The sequence below is a fragment of the Symsagittifera roscoffensis genome, chromosome 5 (assembly GCF_963678635.1).
Source record: "Symsagittifera roscoffensis chromosome 5, txSymRosc1.1, whole genome shotgun sequence".
NCBI classification, from domain to species: domain Eukaryota; kingdom Metazoa; phylum Xenacoelomorpha; order Acoela; family Convolutidae; genus Symsagittifera; species Symsagittifera roscoffensis.
The window spans coordinates 14,743,560-14,756,730 of NC_087066.1; positions in this window are offsets into that span (position 1 = coordinate 14,743,560).

A 13,171-nucleotide genomic window follows, 5' to 3' on the forward strand; every position below is an offset into this window, starting at 1 on the left:
ATCAATCCCCTTCTTCAGTCCCGCAATGTGGTGTGAATGAAATTTATTAGCGTGCAAACAGCCGCAAGTGAAATAATCCTAAAGGTGAATTTGCATCAGAGGGGGTATAGCTCTAATAAGAAAACACCAAAAAAAACTACTAACTGGGGCAAAACCCAGATAGATAAATAAAGAACGGAAGTATAGGATTTTTTGGACGAAATGAAACTTCGTTCTCCATTTGGCAAAAAAAGGTATCTTTTGAAGGTTATTATCTCGATGCTTATTTGTTGTATCAAAGTTTTTGCGTAACTCGTACCTAACTTTGGGTACTACCTATCTGGCATTTGCACCAGTTTACCTGCGAACTCATATGAAACACGGTAGATTTGTTTGTCAGGATAATAAATTCTGGCTCCATATTAGAGATTTGACTTCAATCCCCAGCAAACTAGCAGAGAGGCCAAACCAAACAAAACTGAGCTCCAAAAATACAAGGTGATTTGGTTTGTTGAATTCAATCGAAAGAAAAATGCCAACTAGTTTTCATTCGGCGGCACTCTCTAGTTAGAAAATAAACTTAAAATCTCAAGTGTGTTATGCTTATAAATATAAATTAAAGGCAAGCTTTTGTGTTAAAAATTCAAACAATAGTTGGTTGCGAGTTCTAACTCGAAAATAAAGAAGTTGATTACCAAATTTTTGAAATGCCTTTCAGAACAGTTTCATCGTAACTTCGTGTAAAAGAGCAGACTAGACCAATTAAATTCACAACAGCAGATTTGAAACTTAATTTTTAATGTTCTGTGAATCGACCCATACTTTGACTCCACCTCTGCCTTTTGAACATTAACTGCATTAGTATTTACCTCGATTCAATTCCTAGTAACTGAAAACTGAAAACTTCATCAAATGGATTGCTTCGAATGCAAGAAGGTAATCTTTTAATTTTGATTCGTTGCACTGTTAAGTTTTTAAATAGCTTTTATTCTACTTTTCCAAATATTGTTGCATTCGTGTTTCACATGTCTAGCAACGCTTTCAAAAAATCAATCAAAAATGGAAGAGATCAATCGAAAAATTATTTCAAGTTACAGTTATACAGGGCCGATTTAAATTATATCCGAAAAAAGTGAAGAATATTTGAAAGTATTTTTTATTCTAAAATTGAGTCGAGATTAGACAAAAAAAGAACAGAACAAAAATTTGCTTAGACACAAAAAGAACAGAACAAAGAAGAAAACTAAAAATTGCAGGTTTATTATGGGCAGTTTGTTTTTCTGAAACCGGAGACAAAATTACCAAAATAAATTGCACGTAGTTCCGAAGCAGGGGCACAACAACGGTTTTCCGCGATGAGATTTACAGTTCTTATGTTGATCCTTTCCCTCGTGAATAAATGGTCTTAACCTAATTGATGCGCAAGTTATATCAAAGAGAGTCCCTAATCCAGCTCAACAAAAAACCAGAGAAGTAAAAACACAGAATTGCAACTTTATTTGGAAAAAATGTTTAGAAATCAAATGGCTATCAAAAAATGGAAATTCAATTATAAACTTTGTGGAGCTTATACCGTTCAAAAGTTTTGTGGATTTCTCCAAAAAAGTTACTCCTGGAATATCTGGTACAATTTTACGCAACTTCTTTTCTTAATCTCAATCCAATTTTGGAAAAATTTGCTTAAAACGTTTTGTATTTTTGCATACGTTTTGCATACGTTTTCTTTTTAAAACACTAGAAAATAAAAGATCTCAATCGAAAAATGAGCCTCAATTTAAAAAAATGGTCAGAAATGTTATTACACGAAATTACAAACCGTTGTTGAAAAAGTTTGAACTGAGTGAATTTTTTTCTACTATATATGTCATAGTCTCAAAGATAAAACAAATTGCCCTGGTTTAAGAATCGGAAAATGTTGCAAATAATTTCAAAACTTAAAAAAATTTTAAAATCAACTAGAATGTAAAATCTTTATGCACTGCTTTATTTCATTTTTTGTTCTGAACCAGTAGCACTTGCATTCCAAAAATAAATTGAGACAAGCTGTGTTGCTAAAAATGTCCTCAATGTTTTTGGTAGACCTTTTGAACATGAAACAAAAAACTATTTGGTAGTTTTCATAAAAAACTGATTCTCAATTGATAATATCAGAAAGTCCTCTTTTTCCGGTTCAGATTAGGACAAGTTCTATCTCTGCAGGTGTCACCAGCGAGAAAAAAATGAAATCAACAACCTTTGTTATCTTCTTTTTGGTTAAAAAAGTATTCAGCAATTTATTATATGGACTTTAGTTTTTATCAATTTCTGGTCTAAACTATTTTATTGGGTTTTCAGCATTCTTTTTTGCGTTTTTCAAAATACCAAACGTTATAACCCAATAAACTTTTTTTGGGACAGAAAGGTGTCTAGAAATTATCAACAGTTCACTTTGCAACAATTAGAAAAGTTATAATAGTAAAATCGCCTCTCTTGTTTCATCAATTTGCTTCTTCTTTTTCCTCGTATCAATTGTTTCCTTCTTGTTTTTTTATATCATTAGTTTCCAGCTTGTTTGCATCTTGTTTAATTTGCTTGCTTCTTTTTTCATCATCTAGCTCCTTGCTTACTCCAATTTTCATCAATTTGCAGTTTGTTTGCTTTTTATCATTAGCTTTCAACTTCTTTACATCTTGTTTAATCAATTTGCTTCTTGTTTGCTCCGTGTTCCGTCAGTTTGCTTCTTGTTTGATTCTTCTTTTATCAATTTACTCGGTGTTTGATTCTTGTTTCATCAATTTGCTTTTTGTTTGCTTCTTGTTTGCTTCTTTTTTCCTTATATTTTTTTCTTGTTTGCTTTCTGTTTTTTTCAGTTTAATTTTGGCTGTACATCAAATCAACTAGGCTCGTAAAAACATTTTACTCAACAGTGTTAACAATCTCGAAAAAACCAACCGTGTTTTAAGAGAACGGTTCCACACTTTTTAACGCGATTGCGCCTCAAGCTAAATTAATTGCTCATGATTTTATAACATAACTATAGGTCAAAAGCTTGTGTAGTTACCTCTTCAATTTTTTTTGATCTGGCGAGGTGTTAGGTTCCCGCACCGGAGTTCCATGGATAATAATCGATTATATTGGAAAAATGTTGTCTGAAATGTTGTCATTATAATCCATTATAATCCATTATAATCCATTATTGTGGCAAATTTAGACCACGTAATCGATTATGTGGTCATTATAATCGATTTTTTTGAAAAATAAAAATCCATTATAATCCATTATAATCCATTATAATCCATTTTTTTCTTCAATATAATCGATTATTTTGTCAAGAAAATCCATTATAATCCATTTTAATTCGTTAATTAAGGCTATTCTATTTTTAGTTCTTTCTATGTCTGGAAGAAAAAGCAAGTTTAAAAATGTAAAATTCCAAAATTTTTCTAAAATCATGCAGTTAAAGCAAAGAATCATTTAAGACATAGAATCATACATTTAAAACGAATCAGAAAAACAGGTTAAATGTGTTCATCTTAATGTTCTCCCATTTGTTCATATTCATGTTCTCCTAAACTTCTCCAGAACCAGTGACCTCTGCGGGCATCGGGTAGGAGGCCCAGTGACCTCTGCAGGCATCGGGTACGAGGCCCAGTGACCTCTGCGGGCATCGGGTAGGAGGCCCAGTGACCTCTGCGGGCATCGGGTAGGAGGCCCAGTGACCTCTGCGGGCATCGGGTAGGAGATCCAGTGAGGGCAACTCTGTTCCAACCTGCGAATCTTCGACGGAATCATTGCTGAAATAACTATGAAAAATCGCAGCTTTATCTATGCAACAAACTCTGAATTATACATGAATCAGAGTCTTACTATGATAGAGTGGTCCCTCGAAAAAGCAACGATGATAGGCAGGTCCCGCATGCATTTCGCATGTTTTAATTATAAAACTAGTTTGTGTATAAAATATTCATTTCAAAAATTGCGCGAAAAATAATGATTCAGAAACTTCATAAAAAGTGTAATCACTACAATATTTATATTGGCTCTTTTTCCTTTTTCCCCCACTTGCAGATTTTTATATTTGAAATTACTGTTCTTTTTGTCCGATTTTCGTAAAAATTGACATGCAGACTAATTAGGCCATAATAAGCATATTTGGTCTTATATTTAACCTTGTAAAACACTCATTAGACACTCAAAAAATCTATGTTTGAGTGAGGTGGGGGGGGGGGGTGGCTTTTTAATTAAGAAATATGCACGCTTCAACTAATTGTACGGTTGAAAAACCATATTTGTTTTAACTTATTTGTCTTATTTCCTCAGCGGGCATGGGGTAGGAGAACCAGTGACCTCAGCGGGCATCGGGTAGGAGAACCAGTGACCTCAGCGGTCATGGGGTAGGAGAACCAGTGACCTCAGCGGGCATCAGGTAGGAGAACCAGTGACCTCAGCGGGCATGGGGTAGGAGAACCAGTGACCTCAGCGGGCATCAGGTAGGAGGCCCAGTTACCTCAGCGGGCATCGGGTAGGAGAACCAGTGACCTCAGCGGGCATCGGATAGGAGAGCCAGTGACCTCAGCGGGCAGGAGAACCAGTGACCTCAGCGTGCATCGGGTAGGAGTACCAGTGTCCTCAGCGGGCATCGGATAGAAGAACCAGTGACCTCAGCGGGCATCGGGAAGGAGAACCAGTGACCTCAGCGGGCATCGGGTAGGAGATCCAGTGAGGGCAACTCTGTTCCAACCTGCGAATGATTAAACAATCAGGGAAAAAGAAAAAACTGACACATAGGGGCAGACATACAGACGCACGCAGGGGCACACATACAGACACACGTAGGGGCGCACAAACAGACACACACAGGGGCACACAAACAGACACACATAGGGGCAGACATACAGACGCACGCAGGGGCACACATACAGACACACATGGTGTCCATATACAGACACACATAGGGGCACACATACACAGACACACAGGGGCACACAAACAGACACACACAGGGGCAGACATACAGACACACGCAGGGGCACACATACAGACACACGTAGGGGCGCACAAACAGACACACACAGGGGCACACAAACAGACACACATAGGGGCAGACATACAGACGCACGCAGGGGCACACATACAGACACACATGGTGTCCATATACAGACACACATAGGGGCACACATACAGACACACACAGGGGCACACAAACAGACACACACAGGGGCAGACATACAGACGCACGCAGGGGCACACATACAGACACACATGGTGTCCATATACAGACACACATAGGGGCACACATACAGACACACATACGGGCACATGTAGAGACACACTGTGGGGCACACATACAGACACAAACAGGGGCATATGTACCGACACACATAGGGGCACACATTCAGACATCCATAGGGGCATACATACAGCCACATTGAGGGGTACAAATCAGACACATGTAGTGCCACACATACAGACAGACACCTATGGGGTCTACATACAGACAAACATAGGGCACACATACAGACACACGTAGAGGAACATATACAGATACAAGTAGGGGCACCCATACAGACATCCATAGGGGCACACATAGAGACACATTGAGGCGTACAAATCAGACACATGTAGTGCCACACATACAGACACACATGGGGGCCACATACAGACACACGTGGGGACTACATACAGACACACATAGGGCACACATACAGACACACGTAACGTAGAGGAACATAAGCAGATAAACATAGGGGCACATGTACTGACACTCATGGGGGCCACATGCATTCACATCTAGGGGCAGACACACAAACACTCGTAGGGGCACACATGTTGGTCTCATACAGACACACTGAGGGGCACACATACAGACACACACAGGGGCACAAGTACCGACACACATACGGGCACATGTAGAGACACACATGGGGGCACACATACAGACACACATAAGAGGCAGACATACAGACACAGACAGCGGCACACGAACAAACACACATAGGGGCACACATTCAGACATCCATAGGGACACACATACAGACACAGGTAGGGCCACACATACAGACACACATGGGGGCCACATACAGACACACATGGGGGCCACATACAGACACACGTAGAGGCACATATACAGATACACAGCGGCACATGTACAGACCCACAGTGAGGCACCGGTACTGACACACGTGGGGGCCATATACATACACACATAGAGGCACAGGTACAGACACACGTAGGGGCACATATACAGACACACGTAGGGTACACATACAGACACGTAGAGCAGACGTAAACACACGTAGGGGCACACATACAGACACACGTAGAGGCACATATACAGATACACGTAGGGGCACCCATACAGACCAACAGCGGAACATGTACAGACACACATAGGGGCACATGTACCGACACACATGGGGGCCACATACATACACACATGGGGGCACAGATACACACACACGTAGGGGCACATATACAGACAGACGCAGGGGCACACATTCATACATCCATAGGGGCACACAAATAGACACATATAGGGGCACACATTCAGACATCCATAGGGGCACAACTACACACACGCAAGTGCACATATACAGATAAACGTAGGGACTCACATTCAGACATCCATAGGGGCACACAAACAGACACATAGGGGCACATATTCAGTTATCTTTAGGGGCACAAGTAGTGACACACAAAGAGGCACACATACAGACACAGATATGGGCGCATACAGACACACTTAGGGGTACACATATAGACACAGGTAGAGGCACATATACAGATACACGTAGGGGCACCCATACAGACACACACAGGGGCATATGTACAAACACACATAGGGGCACATGTACTGACATATATGATGGCCAAATACATACACACATAGGGTCAAAGAGACAGACACACGTAGGGGCCACATGGACAGACACATGTAGGGGCACACAATCAGGCATCGATAGGGGTACACATACAGACACACATAAGGGCACATGTACAGACACACGTAGGGGCACACAAAAAGACACACATAGGGGTACAAATACAGACGTACGTAGGGGCACATATACAGACAGGCATAGGGGCACACATTCAGACATCCATAGGGGCACACAAACAGACACGCATATGGGCACATCTACAGACAAACATAGGGGCACTTATACAGACACAGGTAGGGGTTCACATATATACACACGTAGGGGCACACATACAGACACACATAGGGGCACACATACTGACACACGAAGAGGCACATATACAGATACACGTAGGGGCACCCATACAGACACACACAGGGGCATATGTACAAACACACATAGGGGCACATGTACTGACATATATGATGGCCAAATACATACACACATAGGGTCAAAGAGACAGACACACGTAGGGGCACATGGACAGGCACATGTAGGGGCACACAATCAGGCATCGATAGGGGTACACAAACAGACACACATAGAGGCACACATTCTGACATCCTTAGGGGCACAAGCAGACACACGTAGGGGCACACATACAAACATCCTTAGGGGCACACATAAAGACACATATAGGGAAACACATACAGACACACGTAGGGGCATATATACAGGCACACATAGAGGCACACATTCAGACATCCATAGGGGCACACAAACAGACATGCATATGGGCACACATACAGACACACATAAGGGCACGTGTACAGACACACATAAGGGCACATGTACAGACACACGTAGGGGCACACAAAAAGACACACATAGGGGTACAAATACAGACGTACGTAGGGGCACATATACAGACAGGCATAGGGGCACACATTCAGACATCCATAGGGGCACACAAACAGACACGCATATGGGCACATCTACAGACAAACATAGGGGCACTTATACAGACACAGGTAGGGGTTCACATATATACACACGTAGGGGCACACATACAGACACACATAGGGGCACACATACTGACACACGAAGAGGCACATATACAGATACACGTAGGGGCACCCATACAGACACACACAGGGGCATATGTACAAACACACATAGGGGCACATGTACTGACATATATGATGGCCAAATACATACACACATAGGGTCAAAGAGACAGACACACGTAGGGGCACATGGACAGGCACATGTAGGGGCACACAATCAGGCATCGATAGGGGTACACAAACAGACACACATAGAGGCACACATTCTGACATCCTTAGGGGCACAAGCAGACACACGTAGGGGCACACATACAAACATCCTTAGGGGCACACATAAAGACACATATAGGGAAACACATACAGACACACGTAGGGGCATATATACAGGCACACATAGAGGCACACATTCAGACATCCATAGGGGCACACAAACAGACATGCATATGGGCACACATACAGACACACATAAGGGCACGTGTACAGACACACATGGGGACACATATACAGACACGCATAGGGGCACACATTCAGACATCCAGGGGCTTACAAACAGACACGCATATGGGCACAAGTACAGACACACATATGGGCACACCTACAGACACAGGTAGGGGTACACATACAGACACATAGGCGCACACATACAGACACACGTAGAGGTACACATACAGACTTACATATGGGCACACGTAGAGGCACATATACAGATACACAGGGGCACACATGCAGTCACACACAGGGGTACATGTACAGACACACAATGGGGCACATGTACTGACACATATGGTGGCCAAATAGAAACACACATAGGTTTACAGATACAGACACATGTAGGGGCACATAAACAGACACACGTAGGGTCACACATTCAGGCATCCATAGGGACACACAAATAGACACATAGGGGCACTTATTCAGACATCCATGGGAGCACAAGTAGAGACACACGTATGGGCACACATGCAGACACACGTACGGGGCACACAGAGATACACATAGGGGTACACAAACAGACATACATAGGGGCACACAATCAGACATCCCAAGGGGCAAAAGTAGAGACACACGAAGGGGCACACATGCAGACACACACAGAGGTAAATGTACAGACACACAGAGGGGTACACATTCAGACATCCAGGGGCTTACAAACAGACACACACATGGGCACAAGTACAGACAAACATATGGGCACACCTACAGACACAGGTAGGGGTACACATACAGACACACATAGGCGCACACATACAGACACACGTAGAGGCACACATACAGACTTACATATGGGCACACGTAGAGGCACATATACAGATACACGGGGGCACACATGCAGTCACACACAGGGGTACATGTACAGACACACATAGGGGCACATGTACTGACACGTATGGGGGCCACTTACATACACACATAGGTTCACAGATACAGACACACGTAGGGGCATATAAACAGACACGTAGTAGCACACATTCAGACATCCATAGGTGCACACAAACAGACACACGTAGGGACACACAATCAGACATCCATAGGGGCACACAAACACACACATAGGGGCACACATCCCGCCATCCATAGAGGCACAAGTAGTAACACACAAAGGGGCACACAGAGACATCCTTAGGGCACACAAAGACACACATAGGGGTACACATACAGACACACGTAGGGGCATATATAAAGACACGCATAGTAACACACAAACAGACACGCATATGGGCACATGTACAGACACACATAGGGGCACACATACAGACACAGGTAGGGGTACACATACAGACACACGTAGGGGCACACATACAGACACACGTAGGGGCACACATACAGACGCATAGGGGCACACATACGGACAAACGTAGAGGCACATATACAGATACACATAGGGGCACCGATAGACACACAGGGGCACATGCAGACGCACATAGGGGTATAGACAAACATAGGGGCACATGCATTGACACATATGGTGGTCAAATACATACACACATAGGGTCACAGATATAGACACACGTAGCGGCACATATACAGACACACGTACATTCAGGCATCAATAGGGGCACACAAACAAACACACATAGGAGCACACATTCAGACATCCATAGGAGCACAAGTAGAGACACACATGCAGACACACGTAGGGGCACACATACAGACACACACACGGGCACACATACAGACAAAGGTAGAGGCACATATACAGATACACGTAGGGGCACCCATACAGACACACAGGGGCACCCATGCAGACACACACAGGGGCACACATGCAGACACACACAGGGGCACATGTACAGACACACACATTGGGGCACATGTACTGACACATACAGGGTCACAGATACAGACACACGTGGAGGCACAAATACAGACACACGTAGGGTCACAAATTCAGATATCCATAGGGGCAAACAAAAAGACATACGTAGAGAAACACATTCAGACATTCATAGGGGCACACAAACACACATAGGGGCACACATACAGACACACTTAGGGGTACACATACAGATACAGGTAGGGCACACAAACAGACACGTAGAGACATACATTTAGACATCCATAGGGGCACACAAACGCACACAAAGGGCACACATACAGACACACTTAGGAGTACACATACAGACACAGGTAGTGGCAGACATACACACATGGGGCCACAAACAGACATTCATAGGGGCACACATTCAGACACACATAAGGGCACATGTACAGACACACGTAGGGGCACACATAAAGACACACTTAGGGGTACACAACCAGACAGAGGTAGGGGCACAATAAGAAACACATGGGGCCACATACAGACATCCATAGGGGCACAAATTCAGACACACATAAGGGCACATGTACAGAAACACGTAGGGGCACACATGAAGACACACATAGGGGTACACATTCAGACTTCATAGGGGCACACAAACAGACACATATGGGCACATGAACAGACACACATTGGGGCACACATACAGACGAAGGTAGGGGTGCACATGCAGACACATATAGGGGTACACATAACGACACACACGAGGCCACATACAGACACACATGGGGACCGCATACATACACATAGGGGAACACACACAGACACACATAGGGGCACACGTACAGACACACGTAGGGGCACATACAGATACAGGTAGGGGCACCCATACAGACACACGTAGTAGCACACATTCAGAAACACCTGTGGGCAACATACAGACACACATACAGACACGCGTAGGAACACATATATAGATACACATAGGGGCACCCAGACAGACACACGTAGGGGCACACATACAGAAACACCTGTGGGCAACATACAGACACACATACAGACACGCGTAGGAACACATATATAGATACACGTAGGGGCACCCAGACAGACACACGTAGGGGCACATTTTCAGACATCCATAGGGACACACATACAGACACACATAGGAGCACATGTACAGACACACATAGGGGCACATTTTACACACATTTAGATGCACATAAACAGACACAGGTAGGGGCACACATACAGACACACATGGGGGCCACATACAGACATCCATAGAGGCACACATACAGACGCACATAATGGCACATGTACAGACACACGTAAGGGCGGACAAAGACACGTGGGGGTACACATGCCGACACACGTAGGGGCACACATGCCGACACACATAGGGGCACATGTACAGACAAACATAGGGGCACACACACAGACACACATGGGGGCACAGGGAGACACACAGCGGCACACATACAGACACACACAGGGGCACCTTTACAGACACACATAGGGAAACATAGGGATACAGGGGCTTATAAAGAGACACATTGGGGAACACAAACACAAATAATGACAAACACAGACAAACTAAATTACTTAGGCTAGTGCAATGGGTTCCAGATTGCAAATACAGCTAACACGAGATGTCCAGAGCCAACAGACCAACGGAGAGTACTTGATCGCAAAATTAAGGTATCTGTCGTCTCGAAACACCAGTTTCTAACTTCAACATTTAGTTTGATTAGGAGTTAGATAGTTATAACTAAAACTTCAAGCAGCAGGCAAATTACACAAATCACGTCAAAGACGAACAGAAAGATTTCAATAGAAGTACAAAACAAAATATATCAGCAAAATATAGCATTGCAACTACTTTATTGGCAACTCTTTCATTTAGGTCACTTGCAAAGAAATTTGATCTTGGAAAAAAGACTTTTGTTATTTGGACTATGATAAATTGTATTAACATTATATTAAACTAGCGTGTATCGCACCTCCGGTGCTTCGGATTTGTGAGAACTAATAAAAACTGCAAATATTGGAAACGATATTTACATACTTTGATTGTACTCCGATAGCGCCCAAAATCAGGGTTAGGAATTCCAAATTTTGCAAAAGTTTAAGCAAAAAAAACTTTGAAAGGAAAACTCGCAACTCTTAGAAGTGCCCTGACAGAGCATCACTAAAGAGAAAGAAACTTCTATTATTCAGAAAGTTTTTATATATAGGTTTTCTGAACATTTGAAAAAAAGACATCACAAACATCCCATCTCGGAAAGTGAAAGCATTCGAGAACGCAAAGTTCGAAATTGAAACTTTGAGAGTACCTTAAAAAACATCAGAATTTACAAACCATTTAAAAATTACAGAGTTTCAAATCTTTTGAACTCTAAATTTTAAGTTTTCTGAAAAACTAAAAAGAACTCATAAAACACGTCATATTTCGAAAACTACAAGGCTTTGGGCAGTCACATTTAGAGGAAAGATTTCCAGATACTAAGAGTACCCTCACAGCTTACAAGTACATAATTGAGATTTCAAAACTTTCAGTTTTTAAATCTAAGTTTTGTGAAGTTTCTCGAAAAAATTATCAGAAACGTCATATCTCAATAATTACAAGGATTTGAGAGTGAGGTTTCGAGTCAAAATTCGCTACCCTTAAGAGTGACCCCGGCAGCATAGAACTACAGGGTTGAGAAACTCATTTTTTGTGAAGTTATTCAAATTTAAGTTTTTTAATTGTTTTAAAAACCTGGTTATTCATAAATGAAGGCCAAAATCGCAAAACCTGGGGAAGACCTGAGAACATCCCAAATTTCTGTTGACTGGTTTAAATGAACACTAAAATCAAACTGAAAAATTGTTGAAAACTTAACCATTGCAAATTATGATATAGCTTATACTTGGAAAACTCTTTTGTTAAACATGCAAAACTGATACCTTGAAAAATACTATGCTTAAACAATGCGAGATAGTGAATCCCGCATTTGAATTCATAATAGATTAAATCACATTATTCT